Source organism: Pseudophryne corroboree, unplaced genomic scaffold (assembly GCF_028390025.1).
Source record: "Pseudophryne corroboree isolate aPseCor3 unplaced genomic scaffold, aPseCor3.hap2 scaffold_144, whole genome shotgun sequence".
Classification (NCBI taxonomy): domain Eukaryota; kingdom Metazoa; phylum Chordata; class Amphibia; order Anura; family Myobatrachidae; genus Pseudophryne; species Pseudophryne corroboree.
Window position 1 is genome coordinate 648399 of NW_026968068.1, and position 22016 is coordinate 670414.

A 22016-nucleotide genomic window follows, 5' to 3' on the forward strand; every position below is an offset into this window, starting at 1 on the left:
AACGAGGTCAATTAAGTACCTGGGTGGGATTGAACCACCAACCTTTTGGTTAATAGCCTTACACACTAACTGATTGCGCCACAGCGACACTTTGCAAAACTATATACTGACAAAGGCTAATAAGCATTCATCTAGAACGATTCCTAGAAACATTTTAAAAAGTCAATAATGTGGAGAGTTTTTGTAAGATGTTTCTTCCATCAACCAATGAAGAAACACATTGGTACTTTCCCATGATGAGTGAGTGCTTCAGGATCTCTTGCACTTACATGTGCAGCAGAGTACTGTAATGGAAGCATGCTGGGTCCATAACCCAGAGGTAGGCAGATTGAAACTATCCTCTGCTATATGCATTTTTTTTGTTAATTAAAGTAATCCAAAACTGGGATTGATATTTTTGCTCTTTTATTTTTACTTAAAGTACAATAACTTTTACCATTTTAATTTGTTTTAATAGTATATTGACAGTATTGTTTTCTTTCAAAAATCCAATTAATTTTCTTTACCCGATTATTAAAATGGTAATTGACAAAAACAAACTACATTGTCACCAGAAGAGCAATACAAAATGTACAAGTGATATATTAAAATCATCTTTCCAGCTTGAATTTCAATGATGCATTGGGGCAACGATTTTGTGAGAAACATCTTCACCCTTAAATAAAGATTTTCTTAATTCCTTACCTGTGTGCTAATTAGATATCACCTTGTTTTCACATTAAACAGACTTCCACATGAGAAAACAGCAAAGATGCAGTGGCGTTAATGTTTCCTGGTGTCAGCCTGTATTATTTCCGTAGATATTGAAATGAGGATGCATCTTGCTGCCTTTCCAATGAAGCAAGTTTAATTTAGTAATAGGTGAAAAACCATCCCTACAAAGATGTTAATCAGATACTTGGCTTTGTGGACACTTTTCAGAGAACAAATTTGTTATCATAAAAATAAAGCCAGAAAATGAAGAGCTGTTTAATCACTCAATTGGATTTTTCTGCCAGCATTTTTCTTTTTCTCTGCAACCCACTGCTAAATTGTGCTTCCTAGCTGATTTTTTATAAAATCACTTAATCAAATCTAACTCTGATTACATCAGAGAAGGCCAGGTACCCTACACCATAAGAGGGGGTTTGCAATTTTGACTTGTCTACTTAAATATCACCAAAATCTGATCACAAGGTCAATTACGTCCCTGGGTGGGATTGAACCACCAACCTTTTGACTAATAGCTGAACACACTAACCGATTGCGCCACAGAGACACTTTGCAAAAAGTCCATACTGACAAAGATTAATAAGCATTCATCTAGAACGTTTCCTAGAAAAACTTTAAAAAGTCATTAATCTGGAGAGTTTTTGTAAGATGTTTCTTCCAGCAACCAATGAAGAAACACATTGGTACTTTCCCATGATGAGTGAGTGCTTCAGGATCTCTTGCACTTACATGTGCAGCAGAGTACTGTAATGGAAGCATGCTGGGTCCATAACCCAGAGGTAGGCAGATTGAAACTATCCTCTGCTATATGCATTTTTTTTTTGTTAATTAAAGTAATCCAAAACTGGGATTGATATTTTTGCTCTTTTATTTTTACTTAAAGTACAATAACTTTTACCATTTTAATTTGTTTTAATAGTATATTGACAGTATTGTTTTCTTTCAAAAATCCAATTAATTTTCTTTACCCGATTATTAAAATGGTAATTGACAAAAGCAAACTACATTGTCACCAGAAGAGCAATACAAAATGTACAAGTGATATATTAAAATCATCTTTCCAGCTTGAATTTCAATGATGCATTGGGGCAACGATTTTGTGAGAAACATCTTCACCCTTAAATAAAGATTTTCTTAATTCCTTACCTGTGTGCTAATTAGATATCACCTTGTTTTCACATTAAACAGACTTCCACATGAGAAAGCAGCAAGGATGCAGTGGCGTTAATGTTTCCTGGTGTCAACCTGTATTATTTCAGTAGATATTGAAATGAGGATGCATCTTGCTGCCTTTCCAATGAAGCAAGTTTAATTTAGTAATAGGTGAAAAACCATCCCTACAAAGATGTTAATCAGATACTTGGCTTTGTGGACACTTTTCAGAGAACAAATTTGTTAGCATAAAAATAAAGCCAGAAAATGAAGAGCTGTTTAATCAGTCAATTTGATTTTTTTGCCAGCATATTTCTTTTTCTCTGCAACCCACTGCTAAATTGTGCTTCCTAGCTGTTTTTATAAAATCACTGAATCAAATCTAACTCTGATTACATCAGAGAAGGCCAGGTACCCTACACCATAACAGGGGTTTTCGAAATTTTGACTTGTCTACTTAAATATCACCAAAATCTGATCACAAGGTCAATTACGTCCCTGGGTGGGATTGAACCACCAACCTTTTGATTAATAGCTGAACACACTAACCGATTGCGCCACAGAGACACTTTGCAAAAAGTCCATACTGACAAAGACTAATAAGCATTCATCTAGAACGTTTCCTAGAAAAACTTTAAAAAGTCAATAATCTGGAGAGTTTTTGTAAGATGTTTCTTCCAGCAACCAATGAAGAAACACATTGGTACTTTCGCATGATGAGTGAGTGCTTCAGGATCTCTTGCACTTACATGTGCAGCAGAGTACTGCACTGGAAGCATGCTGGGCCCATAACCCAGAGGTAGGCAGATTGAAACTATCCTTTGCTATATGCATTTTTTTTTGTTCATTAAAGTAATCCAAAACTGGGATTGATATTTTAGCTTTTATTTTTACTTAAAGTACAATAACTTTTACCATTTTAATTTTTTTTAATAGTATATTGACAGTATTGTTTTCTTTCAAAAATCCAATTAATTTTCTTTACCCGATTATTAAAATGGTAATTGACAAAAACAAACTACATTGTCACCAGAAGAGCAATACAAAATGTACAAGTGATATATTAAAATCATCTTTCCAGCTTGAATTTCAATGATGCATTGGGGCAACGATTTTGTGAGAAATATCTTCACCCTTAAATAAAGATTTTCTTAATTCCTTACCTGTGTGCTAATTAGATATCACCTTGTTTTCACATTAAACAGACTTCCACATGAGAAAGCAGCAAGGATGCAGTGGCGTTAATGTTTCCTGGTGTCAACCTGTATTATTTCAGTAGATATTGAAATGAGGATGCATCTTGCTGCCTTTCCAATGAAGCAAGTTTAATTTAGTAATAGGTGAAAAACCATCCCTACAAAGATGTTAATCAGATACTTGGCTTTGTGGACACTTTTCAGAGAACAAATTTGTTAGCATAAAAATAAAGCCAGAAAATGAAGAGCTGTTTAATCAGTCAATTGGATTTTTTTGCCAGCATATTTCTTTTTCTCTGCAACCCACTGCTAAATTGTGCTTCCTAGCTGTTTTTATAAAATCACTGAATCAAATCTAACTCTGATTACATCAGAGAAGGCCAGGTACCCTACACCATAACAGGGGTTTTCGAAATTTTGACTTGTCTACTTAAATATCACCAAAATCTGATCACAAGGTCAATTACGTCCCTGGGTGGGATTGAACCACCAACCTTTTGATTAATAGCTGAACACACTAACCGATTGCGCCACAGAGACACTTTGCAAAAAGTACATACTGACAAAGACTAATAAGCATTCATCTAGAACGTTTCCTAGAAAAACTTTAAAAAGTCAATAATCTGGAGAGTTTTTGTAAGATGTTTCTTCCAGCAACCAATGAAGAAACACATTGGTACTTTCGCATGATGAGTGAGTGCTTCAGGATCTCTTGCACTTACATGTGCAGCAGAGTACTGCACTGGAAGCATGCTGGGCCCATAACCTAGAGGTAGGCAGATTGAAACTATCCTTTGCTATATGCATTTTTTTTTGTTCATTAAAGTAATCCAAAACTGGGATTGATATTTTAGCTTTTATTTTTACTTAAAGTACAATAACTTTTACCATTTTAATTTTTTTTAATAGTATATTGACAGTATTGTTTTCTTTCAAAAATCCAATTAATTTTCTTTACCCGATTATTAAAATGGTAATTGACAAAAACAAACTACATTGTCACCAGAAGAGCAATACAAAATGTACAAGTGATATATTAAAATCATCTTTCCAGCTTGAATTTCAATGATGCATTGGGGCAACGATTTTGTGAGAAACATCTTCACCCTTAAATAAAGATTTTCTTAATTCCTTACCTGTGTGCTAATTAGATATCACCTTGTTTTCACATTAAACAGACTTCCACATGAGAAAGCAGCAAGGATGCAGTGGCGTTAATGTTTCCTGGTGTCAACCTGTATTATTTCAGTAGATATTGAAATGAGGATGCATCTTGCTGCCTTTCCAATGAAGCAAGTTTAATTTAGTAATAGGTGAAAAACCATCACTACAAATATGTTAATCAGATACTTGGCTTTGTGGACACTTTTCAGAGAACAAATTAGTTAGCATAAAAATAAAGCCAGAAAATGAAGAGCTGTTTAATCAGTCAATTGGATTTTTTTGCCAGCATATTTCTTTTTCTCTGCAACCCACTGCTAAATTGTGCTTCCTAGCTGTTTTTATAAAATCACTGAATCAAATCTAACTCTGATTACATCAGAGAAGGCCAGGTACCCTACACCATAACAGGGGTTTTCGAAATTTTGACTTGTCTACTTAAATATCACCAAAATCTGATCACAAGGTCAATTACGTCCCTGGGTGGGATTGAACCACCAACCTTTTGATTAATAGCTGAACACACTAACCGATTGCGCCACAGAGACACTTTGCAAAAAGTACATACTGACAAAGACTAATAAGCATTCATCTAGAACGTTTCCTAGAAAAACTTTAAAAAGTCAATAATCTGGAGAGTTTTTGTAAGATGTTTCTTCCAGCAACCAATGAAGAAACACATTGGTACTTTCGCATGATGAGTGAGTGCTTCAGGATCTCTTGCACTTACATGTGCAGCAGAGTACTGCACTGGAAGCATGCTGGGCCCATAACCCAGAGGTAGGCAGATTGAAACTATCCTTTGCTATATGCGTTTTTTTTTGTTCATTAAAGTAATCCAAAACTGGGATTGATATTTTAGCTTTTATTTTTACTTAAAGTACAATAACTTTTACCATTTTAATTTTTTTTAATAGTATATTGACAGTATTGTTTTCTTTCAAAAATCCAATTAATTTTCTTTACCCGATTATTAAAATGGTAATTGACAAAAACAAACTACATTGTCACCAGAAGAGCAATACAAAATGTACAAGTGATATATTAAAATCATCTTTCCAGCTTGAATTTCAATGATGCATTGGGGCAACGATTTTGTGAGAAACATCTTCACCCTTAAATAAAGATTTTCTTAATTCCTTACCTGTGTGCTAATTAGATATCACCTTGTTTTCACATTAAACAGACTTCCACATGAGAAAGCAGCAAGGATGCAGTGGCGTTAATGTTTCCTGGTGTCAACCTGTATTATTTCAGTAGATATTGAAATGAGGATGCATCTTGCTGCCTTTCCAATGAAGCAAGTTTAATTTAGTAATAGGTGAAAAACCATCACTACAAATATGTTAATCAGATACTTGGCTTTGTGGACACTTTTCAGAGAACAAATTAGTTAGCATAAAAATAAAGCCAGAAAATGAAGAGCTGTTTAATCACTCAATTGGATTTTTCTGCCAGCATATTTCTTTTTCTCTGCAACCCACTGCTAAATTGTGCTTCCTAGCTGTTTTTATAAAATCACTGAATCAAATCTAACTCTGATTACATCAGAGAAGGCCAGGTACCCTACACCATAAGAGGGGGTTTGCAATTTTGACTTGTCTACTTAAATATCACCAAAATCTGATCACAAGGTCAATTACGTCCCTGGGTGGGATTGAACTACCAACCTTTTGATTAATAGCTGAACACACTAACCGATTGCGCCACAGAGACACTTTGCAAAAAGCATATACTGACAAAGACTAATAAGCATTCATCTAGAACGTTTCCTAGAAAAACTTTAAAAAGTCAATAATCTGGAGAGTGTTTGTAAGATGTTTCTTCCAGCAACCAATGAAGAAACACATTGGTACTTTCGCATGATGAGTGAGTGCTTCAGGATCTCTTGCACTTACATGTGCAGCAGAGTACTGCAATGGAAGCATGCTGGGTCCATAACCCAGAGGTAGGCAGATTGAAACTATCCTTTGCTATATGCATTTTTTTTTGTTCATTAAAGTAATCCAAAACTGGGATTGATATTTTAGCTTTTATTTTTACTTAAAGTACAATAACTTTTACCATTTTAATTTGTTTTAATAGTATATTGACAGTATTGTTTTCTTTCAAAAATCCACTTAATTTTCTTTACCCTATTATTAAAATGGTAATTGACAAAAACAAACTACATTGTCACCAGAAGAGCAATACAAAATGTACAAGTGATATATTAAAATCATCTTTCCAGCTTGAATTTCAATGATGCATTGGGGCAACGATTTTGTGAGAAACATCTTCACCCTTAAATAAAGATTTTCTTAATTCCTTACCTGTGTGCTAATTAGATATCACCTTGTTTTCACATTAAACAGACTTCCACATGAGAAAGCAGCAAGGATGCAGTGGCGTTAATGTTTCCTGGTGTCAACCTGTATTATTTCAGTAGATATTGAAATGAGGATGCATCTTGCTGCCTTTCCAATGAAGCAAGTTTAATTTAGTAATAGGTGAAAAACCATCCCTACAAATATGTTAATCAGATACTTGGCTTTGTGGACACTTTTCAGAGAACAAATTAGTTAGCATAAAAATAAAGCCAGAAAATGAAGAGCTGTTTAATCACTCAATTGGATTTTTCTGCCAGCATTTTTCTTTTTCTCTGCAATCCACTGCTAAATTGTGCTTCCTAGCTGTTTTTATAAAATCACTGAATCAAATCTAACTCTGATTACATCAGAGAAGGCCAGGTACCCTACACCATAACAGGGGGTTTGAAATTTTGACTTGTCTACTTAAAGATCACCAAAATCTGATAACAAGGTCAATTAAGTCCCTGGGTGGGATTGAACCACCAACCTTTTGGTTAATAGTCTTACACACTAACTGATTGCGCCACCGCGACACTTTGCAAAAGTACATACTGACAAAGGCTAATAAGCATTCATCTAGAACGATTCCTAGAAACATTTTAAAAAGTCAATAATGTGGAGAGTTTTTGTATGATGTTTCTTCCATCAACCAATGAAGAAACACATTGGTACTTTCCCATGATGAGTGAGTGCTTCAGGATCTCTTGCACTTACATGTGCAGCAGAGTACTGTAATGGAAGCATGCTGGGTCCATAACCCAGAGGTAGGCAGATTGAAACTATCCTCTGCTATATGCATTTTTTTTTTGTTAATTAAAGTAATCCAAAACTGGGATTGATATTTTTGCTCTTTTATTTTTACTTAAAGTACAATAACTTTTACCATTTTAATTTGTTTTAATAGTATATTGACAGTATTGTTTTCTTTCAAAAATCCAATTAATTTTCTTTACCCGATTATTAAAATGGTAATTGACAAAAACAAACTACATTGTCACCAGAAGAGCAATACAAAATGTACAAGTGATATATTAAAATCATCTTTCCAGCTTGAATTTCAATGATGCATTGGGGCAACGATTTTGTGAGAAACATCTTCACCCTTAAATAAAGATTTTCTTAATTCCTTACCTGTGTGCTAATTAGATATCACCTTGTTTTCACATTAAACAGACTTCCACATGAGAAAGCAGCAAGGATGCAGTGGCGTTAATGTTTCCTGGTGTCAACCTGTATTATTTCAGTAGATATTGAAATGAGGATGCATCTTGCTGCCTTTCCAATGAAGCAAGTTTAATTTAGTAATAGGTGAAAAACCATCCCTACAAAGATGTTAATCAGATACTTGGCTTTGTGGACAATTTTCAGAGAACAAATTTGTTAGCATAAAAATAAAGCCAGAAAATGAAGAGCTGTTTAATCAGTCAATTGGATTTTTTTGCCAGCATATTTCTTTTTCTCTGCAACCCACTGCTAAATTGTGCTTCCTAGCTGTTTTTATAAAATCACTGAATCAAATCTAACTCTGATTACATCAGAGAAGGCCAGGTACCCTACACCATAACAGGGGTTTTCGAAATTTTGACTTGTCTACTTAAATATCACCAAAATCTGATCACAAGGTCAATTACGTCCCTGGGTGGGATTGAACCACCAACCTTTTGATTAATAGCTGAACACACTAACCGATTGCGCCACAGAGACACTTTGCAAAAAGTACATACTGACAAAGACTAATAAGCATTCATCTAGAACGTTTCCTAGAAAAACTTTAAAAAGTCAATAATCTGGAGAGTTTTTGTAAGATGTTTCTTCCAGCAACCAATGAAGAAACACATTGGTACTTTCGCATGATGAGTGAGTGCTTCAGGATCTCTTGCACTTACATGTGCAGCAGAGTACTGCACTGGAAGCATGCTGGGCCCATAACCCAGAGGTAGGCAGATTGAAACTATCCTTTGCTATATGCGTTTTTTTTTGTTCATTAAAGTAATCCAAAACTGGGATTGATATTTTAGCTTTTATTTTTACTTAAAGTACAATAACTTTTACCATTTTAATTTTTTTTAATAGTATATTGACAGTATTGTTTTCTTTCAAAAATCCAATTAATTTTCTTTACCCGATTATTAAAATGGTAATTGACAAAAACAAACTACATTGTCACCAGAAGAGCAATACAAAATGTACAAGTGATATATTAAAATCATCTTTCCAGCTTGAATTTCAATGATGCATTGGGGCAACGATTTTGTGAGAAACATCTTCACCCTTAAATAAAGATTTTCTTAATTCCTTACCTGTGTGCTAATTAGATATCACCTTGTTTTCACATTAAACAGACTTCCACATGAGAAAGCAGCAAGGATGCAGTGGCGTTAATGTTTCCTGGTGTCAACCTGTATTATTTCAGTAGATATTGAAATGAGGATGCATCTTGCTGCCTTTCCAATGAAGCAAGTTTAATTTAGTAATAGGTGAAAAACCATCACTACAAATATGTTAATCAGATACTTGGCTTTGTGGACACTTTTCAGAGAACAAATTAGTTAGCATAAAAATAAAGCCAGAAAATGAAGAGCTGTTTAATCACTCAATTGGATTTTTCTGCCAGCATATTTCTTTTTCTCTGCAACCCACTGCTAAATTGTGCTTCCTAGCTGTTTTTATAAAATCACTGAATCAAATCTAACTCTGATTACATCAGAGAAGGCCAGGTACCCTACACCATAAGAGGGGGTTTGCAATTTTGACTTGTCTACTTAAATATCACCAAAATCTGATCACAAGGTCAATTACGTCCCTGGGTGGGATTGAACTACCAACCTTTTGATTAATAGCTGAACACACTAACCGATTGCGCCACAGAGACACTTTGCAAAAAGCATATACTGACAAAGACTAATAAGCATTCATCTAGAACGTTTCCTAGAAAAACTTTAAAAAGTCAATAATCTGGAGAGTGTTTGTAAGATGTTTCTTCCAGCAACCAATGAAGAAACACATTGGTACTTTCGCATGATGAGTGAGTGCTTCAGGATCTCTTGCACTTACATGTGCAGCAGAGTACTGCAATGGAAGCATGCTGGGTCCATAACCCAGAGGTAGGCAGATTGAAACTATCCTTTGCTATATGCATTTTTTTTTGTTCATTAAAGTAATCCAAAACTGGGATTGATATTTTAGCTTTTATTTTTACTTAAAGTACAATAACTTTTACCATTTTAATTTGTTTTAATAGTATATTGACAGTATTGTTTTCTTTCAAAAATCCACTTAATTTTCTTTACCCTATTATTAAAATGGTAATTGACAAAAACAAACTACATTGTCACCAGAAGAGCAATACAAAATGTACAAGTGATATATTAAAATCATCTTTCCAGCTTGAATTTCAATGATGCATTGGGGCAACGATTTTGTGAGAAACATCTTCACCCTTAAATAAAGATTTTCTTAATTCCTTACCTGTGTGCTAATTAGATATCACCTTGTTTTCACATTAAACAGACTTCCACATGAGAAAGCAGCAAGGATGCAGTGGCGTTAATGTTTCCTGGTGTCAACCTGTATTATTTCAGTAGATATTGAAATGAGGATGCATCTTGCTGCCTTTCCAATGAAGCAAGTTTAATTTAGTAATAGGTGAAAAACCATCCCTACAAATATGTTAATCAGATACTTGGCTTTGTGGACACTTTTCAGAGAACAAATTAGTTAGCATAAAAATAAAGCCAGAAAATGAAGAGCTGTTTAATCACTCAATTGGATTTTTCTGCCAGCATTTTTCTTTTTCTCTGCAATCCACTGCTAAATTGTGCTTCCTAGCTGTTTTTATAAAATCACTGAATCAAATCTAACTCTGATTACATCAGAGAAGGCCAGGTACCCTACACCATAACAGGGGGTTTGAAATTTTGACTTGTCTACTTAAAGATCACCAAAATCTGATAACAAGGTCAATTAAGTCCCTGGGTGGGATTGAACCACCAACCTTTTGGTTAATAGTCTTACACACTAACTGATTGCGCCACCGCGACACTTTGCAAAAGTACATACTGACAAAGGCTAATAAGCATTCATCTAGAACGATTCCTAGAAACATTTTAAAAAGTCAATAATGTGGAGAGTTTTTGTATGATGTTTCTTCCATCAACCAATGAAGAAACACATTGGTACTTTCCCATGATGAGTGAGTGCTTCAGGATCTCTTGCACTTACATGTGCAGCAGAGTACTGTAATGGAAGCATGCTGGGTCCATAACCCAGAGGTAGGCAGATTGAAACTATCCTCTGCTATATGCATTTTTTTTTTGTTAATTAAAGTAATCCAAAACTGGGATTGATATTTTTGCTCTTTTATTTTTACTTAAAGTACAATAACTTTTACCATTTTAATTTGTTTTAATAGTATATTGACAGTATTGTTTTCTTTCAAAAATCCAATTAATTTTCTTTACCCGATTATTAAAATGGTAATTGACAAAAACAAACTACATTGTCACCAGAAGAGCAATACAAAATGTACAAGTGATATATTAAAATCATCTTTCCAGCTTGAATTTCAATGATGCATTGGGGCAACGATTTTGTGAGAAACATCTTCACCCTTAAATAAAGATTTTCTTAATTCCTTACCTGTGTGCTAATTAGATATCACCTTGTTTTCACATTAAACAGACTTCCACATGAGAAAGCAGCAAGGATGCAGTGGCGTTAATGTTTCCTGGTGTCAACCTGTATTATTTCAGTAGATATTGAAATGAGGATGCATCTTGCTGCATTTCCAATGAAGCAAGTTTAATTTAGTAATAGGTGAAAAACCATCCCTACAAAGATGTTAATCAGATACTTGGCTTTGTGGACAATTTTCAGAGAACAAATTTGTTAGCATAAAAATAAAGCCAGAAAATGAAGAGCTGTTTAATCAGTCAATTGGATTTTTTTGCCAGCATATTTCTTTTTCTCTGCAACCCACTGCTAAATTGTGCTTCCTAGCTGTTTTTATAAAATCACTGAATCAAATCTAACTCTGATTACATCAGAGAAGGCCAGGTACCCTACACCATAACAGGGGTTTTCGAAATTTTGACTTGTCTACTTAAATATCACCAAAATCTGATCACAAGGTCAATTACGTCCCTGGGTGGGATTGAACCACCAACCTTTTGATTAATAGCTGAACACACTAACCGATTGCGCCACAGAGACACTTTGCAAAAAGTACATACTGACAAAGACTAATAAGCATTCATCTAGAACGTTTCCTAGAAAAACTTTAAAAAGTCAATAATCTGGAGAGTTTTTGTAAGATGTTTCTTCCAGCAACCAATGAAGAAACACATTGGTACTTTCGCATGATGAGTGAGTGCTTCAGGATCTCTTGCACTTACATGTGCAGCAGAGTACTGCACTGGAAGCATGCTGGGCCCATAACCCAGAGGTAGGCAGATTGAAACTATCCTTTGCTATATGCATTTTTTTTTTGTTCATTAAAGTAATCCAAAACTGGGATTGATATTTTAGCTTTTATTTTTACTTAAAGTACAATAACTTTTACCATTTTAATTTGTTTTAATAGTATATTGACAGTATTGTTTTCTTTCAAAAATCCAATTAATTTTCTTTACCCGATTATTAAAATGGTAATTGACAAAAACAAACTACATTGTCACCAGAAGAGCAATACAAAATGTACAAGTGATATATTAAAATCATCTTTCCAGCTTGAATTTCAATGATGCATTGGGGCAACGATTTTGTGAGAAACATCTTCACCCTTAAATAAAGATTTTCTTAATTCCTTACCTGTGTGCTAATTAGATATCACCTTGTTTTCACATTAAACAGACTTCCACATGAGAAAGCAGCAAGGATGCAGTGGCGTTAATGTTTCCTGGTGTCAACCTGTATTATTTCAGTAGATATTGAAATGAGGATGCATCTTGCTGCCTTTCCAATGAAGCAAGTTTAATTTAGTAATAGGTGAAAAACCATCACTACAAATATGTTAATCAGATACTTGGCTTTGTGGACACTTTTCAGAGAACAAATTAGTTAGCATAAAAATAAAGCCAGAAAATGAAGAGCTGTTTAATCACTCAATTGGATTTTTCTGCCAGCATATTTCTTTTTCTCTGCAACCCACTGCTAAATTGTGCTTCCTAGCTGTTTTTATAAAATCACTGAATCAAATCTAACTCTGATTACATCAGAGAAGGCCAGGTACCCTACACCATAACAGGGGTTTTGAAATTTTGACTTGTCTACTTAAAGATCACCAAAATCTGATAACAACGTCAATTAAGTCCCTGGGTGGGATTGAACCACCAACCTTTTGGTTAATAGCCTTACACACTAACTGATTGCGCCACAGCGACACTTTGCAAAACTATATACTGACAAAGGCTAATAAGCATTCATCTAGAACGATTCCTAGAAACATTTTAAAAAGTCAATAATGTTGAGAGTTTTTGTAAGATGTTTCTTCCATCAACCAATGAAGAAACACATTGGTACTTTCCCATGATGAGTGAGTGCTTCAGGATCTCTTGCACTTACATGTGCAGCAGAGTACTGTAATGGAAGCATGCTGGGTCCATAACCTAGAGGTAGGCAGATTGAAACTATCCTCTGCTATATGCATTTTTTTTGTTAATTAAAGTAATCCAAAACTGGGATTGATATTTTTGCTCTTTTATTTTTACTTAAAGTACAATAACTTTTACCATTTTAATTTGTTTTAATAGTATATTGACAGTATTGTTTTCTTTCAAAAATCCAATTAATTTTCTTTACCCGATTATTAAAATGGTAATTGACAAAAACAAACTACATTGTCACCAGAAGAGCAATACAAAATGTACAAGTGATATATTAAAATCATCTTTCCAGCTTGAATTTCAATGATGCATTGGGGCAACGATTTTGTGAGAAACATCTTCACCCTTAAATAAAGATTTTCTTAATTCCTTACCTGTGTGCTAATTAGATATCACCTTGTTTTCACATTAAACAGACTTCCACATGAGAAAACAGCAAGGATGCAGTGGCGTTAATGTTTCCTGGTGTCAACCTGTATTATTTCCGTAGATATTGAAATGAGGATGCATCTTGCTGCCTTTCCAATGAAGCAAGTTTAATTTAGTAATAGGTGAAAAACCATCCCTACAAAGATGTTAATCAGATACTTGGCTTTGTGGACACTTTTCAGAGAACAAATTTGTTATCATAAAAATAAAGCCAGAAAATGAAGAGCTGTTTAATCACTCAATTGGATTTTTCTGCCAGCATTTTTCTTTTTCTCTGCAACCCACTGCTAAATTGTGCTTCCTAGCTGATTTTTTATAAAATCACTTAATCAAATCTAACTCTGATTACATCAGAGAAGGCCAGGTACCCTACACCATAAGAGGGGGTTTGCAATTTTGACTTGTCTACTTAAATATCACCAAAATCTGATCACAAGGTCAATTACGTCCCTGGGTGGGATTGAACCACCAACCTTTTGACTAATAGCTGAACACACTAACCGATTGCGCCACAGAGACACTTTGCAAAAAGTCCATACTGACAAAGACTAATAAGCATTCATCTAGAACGTTTCCTAGAAAAACTTTAAAAAGTCAATAATCTGGAGAGTTTTTGTAAGATGTTTCTTCCAGCAACCAATGAAGAAACACATTGGTACTTTCGCATGATGAGTGAGTGCTTCAGGATCTCTTGCACTTACATGTGCAGCAGAGTACTGCAATGGAAGCATGCTGGGCCCATAACCCAGAGGTAGGCAGATTGAAACTATCCTTTGCTATATGCATTTTTTTTTTGTTCATTAAAGTAATCCAAAACTGGGATTGATATTTTAGCTTTTATTTTTACTTAAAGTACAATAACTTTTACCATTTTAATTTGTTTTAGTGCAAAAGGCATATCAGCAGTCAGCACTAACTGGTGACATGCCATTTGTACAAGTAAGCCATGTGTGACTAATATATAAACATACTTTATTAAATAACACCCTAAGCTGACACAATCATGGAGAATGCGCCAGCATATATGCTCTTCTATCTATATTTTGCAAACCTGCTCTTGTCCCCTCCAGCTGCTCTATGTAGATTTAACGTCTGGCAAGGTGCATAACCCACTGACAAGCAGGCACACTCCTGCATGAGTTTTCTCTCTCACTAGCTGGATGATACACAATCATTTGCATGCGCTCCACTTCCGACACACCACCCACCCAACCACCCAGTCACCAGAGCCACCCACAAGCCAACTGGCTCCGTGATTTAATTTGCACAGTGTAGTCATCCAGGCAGCATGTCCTTCTCAATGGAAGGATCTCTGGTTCCATGGAATCTTCCGCATTGGAATGCTGCGGAACAAAAAGGATTTAAATATTCAGCTTGCTAGCATTCAATGTACCTGCGGCTTGGCTCTAGCACATGGGTCTTCATCCTGTGGCCCTCCAGCTGCTGTGAAACTACACATCCCAGCATGCCCTGCCACAGTTTTGCTATAAGGTATGCTAAAACTGAGGCAGGGCATGCTGGGATGTGTAGTTCCACAGCAGCTGGAGGGTCGCAGGTTGAAGACCCATGTTTTAGCATGCCTGTTCTATGATGCATGTTCCGTGATGTCACAATCAGCTTGGAATGGGGTGTCTAGCAGGCATTTGCTGACAGCCACTTGAGGGAGACACACATCAGGAGATGCAGCATATCGGAGGTCTTCGATGCCTTTCCAGCAAATGCACACCACCTGCTGCTGGTCTGGACACAAAACAATGCCCACAATCGAAGTCCCAAAATGCCCAACTACAGGATTCATGTAAGTAGTGAATTTAGGAATGAATTTAGAAGTAGGAAATTAAGTTAGTTCACAAGTACATTCAAATTCAGATCTAAAGTCTAGGTAGGCCTCACGTCCTGGCAGCCGCCAGCATTTAAAAATGCCTTGATTAGAGGTACGGAATTAAATGTAGATAAGAAGTAGACACAAAATAAGACTCCGCAGAGCAGTTATCAGGTGTTTTTATCAATTGTTGCATTTAAAAAATCAAGCAATTAGGGAACACAATGTTGCAACAATGTAACCCTATTTGCAAAATAGTACTAAATAAGTTTGTCGATGTAAGACATTTGCAAAGGCGCATCCAAAACACGCTGGAAAATGCAACTGAATCTGTTTTTGGAGGCTAGAATAGGAAATGTGCATCGGTCCTACAAGTACTGAAAGCTCTTCTCCCATCTCCCTTTTCTGAAAAGCCATTTAATATATGGTTCCCAGATAGGGGACATATCAGATATTGCCTTTCAAAAGCAGCAAATATCATACCACTTCTATTGCCATCAAAGATAAACATTGATTGTTTTCAGATATTGGATTGAAAAAGCAGTCTTTATTGACATAAAGAAGCAAAAAAACATACATAAACATTACACACATAAGTACTGTGTTGCAGCACAGCCAAAACACAATACAAATGCTGTCGGTATAGTACAGTTCAAGAACTACAGCACAGGTCAGCCTACACTATAAATCATGAACTGCACTATACATTTAAACAATACAATAGTTAATAAGGCTATGGGTGTGGAGTGTAAGAGGGTGACGGAATCACAAGCCCAAAGCTTTATTGAAAGACAGACACATATAAAGGGAGGATTAATAAATACAAAGATACCCTTTACTATAGAATGTAGTCCAATCCGGTCTTTCAACTCTTCCACAACTGAAAAACGGATAGTGTTCCCAAGCCTTCCATCCTGGAATATCTTCAGTCTCTCGCCAATGAAGAAAACAATCCCTCCAGCAGACTCTTCAACCACAATACAATATCACAGCCAAAAGAGCGAGAAGCAACTACACTTGCGTTTAAACAAAATGGCTAAAACTTAGTGGAGGAAAGTGCAGTGCACCAAAACATAAGCTGACACAATCATGGAGAATGCGCCAGCATATATGCTCTTCTGTCTATATTTTCCAAACCTGCTCTTGTCCCCTCCAGTTGCTCCATGTAGATTTGACGTCTGGCAAGGTGCATAACTCACTGACAAGCAGGCACACTCCTACATGAGTTTTCTCTCTCACTAGCTGGATGATACACATTCATTTGCATGTGCTCCACCTCCGACACACCGCCCACCCAACCACCCAGTCACCAGAGCCACCCACAAGCCAACTGGCTCCGTGATTTAATTTGCACAGTGCAGTCATCCAGGCAGCATGTCCTTCTCAATGGAATAATCTCTGGTTCCATGGAATCTTCCGCATTGGAATGCTGCGGAACAAAAAGGATTTAAACATTCAGCTTGCTAGCATTCAATGTACCTGCGGTTTGGTTCTAGCACATGGGTCTTCATCCTGTGGCCCTCCAGCTGCTGTGAAACTACACATCCCAGCATGCCCTGCCACAGTTTTGCTTTTAAGGTATGCTAAAACTGAGGCAGGGCATGCTGGGATATGTAGTTCCACAGCAGCTGGAGGGTCGCAGGTTGAAGACCCATGTTCTAGCATGCCTGTTCTATGATGCATGTTCCGTGATGTCACAATCAGCTTGGAATGGGGTGTCTAGCATGCATTTGCTGACAGCCACTTGAGGCAGACACACATCAGGAGATGCAGCATATCGGAGGTCTTCGATGCCTTTCCAGCAAATGCACACCACCAGCTGCTGGTCTGGACACAAAACAATGCCCACAATTGAAGGCTCAAAATGCCCAACTACAGGATTAATGTAAGTAGTGAATTTAGGAATGAATTTAGAAGTAGGAAATTAAGTTAGTTCACAAGTACATTCAAATTCAGATCTAAAGACTAGGTAGGCCTCACGTCCTGGCAGCACCCAGCATTTAAAAATGCCTTGATTATAGGTAGGGAATTAAATGTAGATAAGAAGTAGACACAAAAGAAGACTCCACAGAGCAATTATCAGGTGTCTTTATCAATTTTTGCATTTAAAAAATCAAGCAATTAGGGAACACAATGTTGCGACAATGTAACCCTATTTGCAAAATAGTACTAAATAAGTTTGTCGATGTAAGACATTTGCAAAGGCGCAAACAAAACACGCTGGAAAATGCAACTGAATCTGTTTTTGGAGGTTAGAATAGATGCAGGATCAAGTAGCTCAATGGGTAGGGTGTTTGATTAGAATTTAACAGGTTTTAGGTTTGAATCCTGGGTATGATAGTTTGAGGTGTTATTTAATAAAGTATGTTTATATATTAGTCACACATGGCTTACTTGTACAAATGGCATGTCACCAGTTAGTGCTGACTGCTGATATGCCATTTACACAAACATGCCATGTGTGACTGTATATGCATTTAAGGAGGGCACCCCTGCAATACCACAAACCATTGAGTGTCAAGTATACTAGATATATCTTCATATCTCATGTGCTTTCTCTGAGACCAATCTTGTTATGCCCCTTCCCCACAAGGCATGCGCCTTTTGTCCATATTGCAAAAATGGGGGGGAGGGCATATAATTCTCTGTCACAGGGCACCAAAAAGTCTAGTTATGGCTCTGGTATGCATTATGTAATCTGGCAGACCATCTCTCCAACACTGGCTGGTTGGAATAGAAATCCGGTTATCTATGTGAGCAAATGACCATCAACGATTTACTCTCAAACACTAAAAAATGGACAAAAATGGTCCCCTAAACAAATTGGTTAAATTTTGGGTTTAACCAATTTGTGTAATGACCATTTTTGACCACTTTTCTAGTGTTTGGGAGCAAATGGTTAATTGACATTTGCTCCTATACATTACCAGATTTTCATTCCAACCATCCAGACTGGATAGATAGCCTGACAGATAATTGTGTAGTGTACGCCCAGGATAACTGTTAGTCATGCTTTATTTTATGGCGGCACATAAATGGGTGGACAGATCCAGGGCAAGCACTGCCCACTCATGCATAGTTGTCAACTGATGTGAAGTTCCAGGGGGCAATCTCAGTTATAAAGGGAAGTATCTGGAAATTGTCCCTAGTTAAAAAAAAAAAAAAAATTTGATCAACTCCATTTATTTAGTATGATATCCCAGGTGATAGGATGCCGGCAGTCAGAACAACATACTTTATTAAATAACACATCTCAAACTACCATACCCAGGATTCAAACCTATAACCTGTTGAATTCTAATCAAACACCCTACCTATTGAGCTATTTGATCCTGCATAAAAATTGTGAACATTATATGAAGCTATTGGTACTTTGCAAAAAAAAAGAATCAGCATTACAACGCAGCAGATCCATGCAGTTTGCAGCCACACACTACATGTATCTGCTCAGCCACAATGCTGATTATTTCTTCACAAAGTACAAGGTGAGCTCCAAACAGAATTCTCTACCTTAGAATTATACCTTTCTTTGCCAAACCTAGAAGTCGGGCCCCCCACCCTGGGATCCCCCAGAGGGAGGCCTGCACCGTCATGCGGCAGGCTTGTCCGTTTTGGAAGCAGGCTGATGGGCAGCCCAGGATTGCTTCAGTCTGGGCTTGGCAGGTCTGGAAACATGAGCTTGCTTTGGGTATGCCTGACCTTGGGTACGCTTTACCTGGAGGATGAAAGGGCCAAGAAAAGTACTTTTAGCCTTCTGCGTGGTAGGAGTCATACTAGGTAGGCAAGCTGTTTTAGCAGTAGCCAGATCAGCTACAATCTTATTGAGGTCTTCTCCAAAAGGAGATTCAACTGAGGCAGCACAAGGGAACTCTCATCTGGGGACAACAACTGCAGGGAGAACACATATTTTCAGATGAACATGGTAGGGCAGAAGGCTGCCTAATACTGAAGCACCCCCAAACAACAAATCAAATGCAACTTACTTGACAGAGATGTGCCTGAGCAACGGCCCTCCCCAGCCCTATCCCAAATCATACTTATTTTGCATAGGAGATACCATGGTCATGAAGATTGTTCTCCCAGGGTTAGGTTCATTCATTGCATTCTGGGTATGCTGACCCCTGTGATTTCCCCAAATGTGGGAAACTCGACTGCATTATTTGTGGTAGTGGGGGACTGTATTTGTGCTTTCCTCTGGTCAGCTCTGGTAAAATTCAGATTTCTTTGTCTCAGATCTTCCTCTAGCCTTGTTCTTCTTTCGAGAGTTCCCTTGTGCTGCCTCAGTTGGATCTCCTTCACTTGACAGGGGGGTGCCCGAGCAGCGACCCTCCCCAGCTCTAGCCCAACTCCTACTTACCTGCCAGGTGAGATACTATGATCATGAAGTTGCTTCTCCCAGGGCAAGGCTCACCCATTGCACTCTGGGTGTGCTGCCCCTGCGATTTCCCCAAATGTGGGAAACTTGACTGCATAATTTGAGTTTTCCCTGGTCGGCTCTCATGTAATTCAGATCTCTTTGTCTCAGGTCTCTCTCCAGCCTAGTTTGCTGTCTGGTTCCACTTCTTTTTTCTTGAGCCCCTCCCTTCTATACCCTTGTGCACTATCCTGACTTCTCCTCCCGTCTGCTTACTTTGTGCCTCCCAATGCACAATGCAAACTACGGGTAGTGCTGCAGGGCCCACACCCTTTTACTTGCTTTACAGAGCAGCTCTGGAGCTGTTACAGTGCCCAGCTGCTGCAAGAAATCAGCTTGAATGCTTCAGGGGCTGGGGAATGGCCAACATGAGCCCCACACCGAAGGAGGGTGGGGGTGCTTAATGCGAACTAGGGGTCATCCAAGCACCACAAAAGGCCTCCATGCCCTGCACGCTCCTTTTCTCTTTTCATATGCAGACAAGGGTTGAAGCCAACTTTGACCCACTGCTTGGATGACATCACCATATTCAAATCCATCTGCTGCAGGCCATCCCCCAGGAATGCTTGCACTAGTTGTTGCATTTGGTTTGTTGTTTGGGGGTGCTTCAGTATTAGGCAGCCTTCTGCCACCCCATGTTCATCTGAAAATATGTGTTCTCCCTGCAGTTGTTGTCCCCAGATGAGAGTTCCCTTGTGCTGCCTCAGTTGAATCTCCTTTACTTGACAGAGATGTGCCTGAGCAGCGGCCCTCCCCAGCCCTATCCCAAATCATACTTATTTTGCATAGGAGATACTATTGTCATGAAGATTGTTTTCCCAGGGTGAGGTTCATTCATTGCATTCTGGGTATGCTGACCCCTGTGATTTCCCCAAATGTGGGAAACTCGACTGCATTATTTGTGGTAGTGGGGGACTGTATTTGTGCTTTCCTCTGGTCAGCTCTGGTAAAATTCAGATTTCTTTGTCTCAGATCTTCCTCTAGCCTTGTTCTTCTTTCGAGAGTTCCCTTGTGCTGCCTCAGTTGGATCTCCTTCACTTGACAGGGGGGTGCCCGAGCAGCGACCCTCCCCAGCTCTAGCCCAACTCCTACTTACCTGCCAGGTGAGATACTATGATCATGAAGTTGCTTCTCCCAGGGCAAGGCTCACCCATTGCACTCTGGGTGTGCTGCCCCTGCGATTTCCCCAAATGTGGGAAACTTGACTGCATAATTTGAGTTTTCCCTGGTCGGCTCTCATGTAATTCAGATCTCTTTGTCTCAGGTCTCTCTCCAGCCTAGTTTGCTGTCTGGTTCCACTTCTTTTTTCTTGAGCCCCTCCCTTCTATACCCTTGTGCACTATCCTGACTTCTCCTCCCGTCTGCTTACTTTGTGCCTCCCAATGCACAATGCAAACTACGGGTAGTGCTGCAGGGCCCACACCCTTTTACTTGCTTTACAGAGCAGCTCTGGAGCTGTTACAGTGCCCAGCTGCTGCAAGAAATCAGCTTGAATGCTTCAGGGGCTGGGGAATGGCCAACATGAGCCCCACACCGAAGGAGGGTGGGGGTGCTTAATGCGAACTAGGGGTCATCCAAGCACCACAAAAGGCCTCCATGCCCTGCACGCTCCTTTTCTCTTTTCATATGCAGACAAGGGTTGAAGCCAACTTTGACCCACTGCTTGGATGACATCACCATATTCAAATCCATCTGCTGCAGGCCATCCCCCAGGAATGCTTGCACTAGTTGTTGCATTTGGTTTGTTGTTTGGGGGTGCTTCAGTATTAGGCAGCCTTCTGCCACCCCATGTTCATCTGAAAATATGTGTTCTCCCTGCAGTTGTTGTCCCCAGATGAGAGTTCCCTTGTGCTGCCTCAGTTGAATCTCCTTTACTTGACAGAGATGTGCCTGAGCAGCGGCCCTCCCCAGCCCTATCCCAAATCATACTTATTTTGCATAGGAGATACTATTGTCATGAAGATTGTTTTCCCAGGGTGAGGTTCATTCATTGCATTCTGTGTATGCTGACCCCTGTGATTTCCCCAAATGTGGGAAACTCGACTGCATTATTTGTGGTAGTGGTGGACTGTGTTTGTGCTTTCCTCTGGTCAGCTCTGGTAAAGTCAGATTTCTTTGTCTCAGATCTTCCTCTAGCCTTGTTCTTCTTTTGAGAGTTCCCTTGTGCTGCCTCAGTTG

General features: G+C 38.1%; 5 non-coding genes across 5 annotated transcripts; all 5 read left to right on the forward strand.

Annotated features, from left to right (window-relative positions):
* Positions 1–19457: 19457 nt before the first annotated feature.
* LOC134996949 (U1 spliceosomal RNA) lies at positions 19458–19621 on the forward strand. The gene has a single exon (XR_010199508.1). It is a non-coding gene; the product is annotated as a U1 spliceosomal RNA (small nuclear RNA).
* Positions 19622–19773: 152 nt separating this feature from the next.
* Positions 19774–19936, forward strand: LOC134997341 (U1 spliceosomal RNA). Its single transcript, XR_010199873.1, has one exon. It is a non-coding gene; the product is annotated as a U1 spliceosomal RNA (small nuclear RNA).
* A 674-nt stretch (positions 19937–20610) lies between these two features.
* Positions 20611–20774, forward strand: LOC134996999 (U1 spliceosomal RNA). Its single transcript, XR_010199555.1, has one exon. It is a non-coding gene; the product is annotated as a U1 spliceosomal RNA (small nuclear RNA).
* Positions 20775–20926: 152 nt separating this feature from the next.
* Positions 20927–21089, forward strand: LOC134997342 (U1 spliceosomal RNA). The gene has a single exon (XR_010199874.1). It is a non-coding gene; the product is annotated as a U1 spliceosomal RNA (small nuclear RNA).
* A 674-nt stretch (positions 21090–21763) lies between these two features.
* LOC134997103 (U1 spliceosomal RNA) lies at positions 21764–21927 on the forward strand. Its single transcript, XR_010199656.1, has one exon. It is a non-coding gene; the product is annotated as a U1 spliceosomal RNA (small nuclear RNA).
* The last annotated feature ends 89 nt before the right edge of the window (positions 21928–22016 follow it).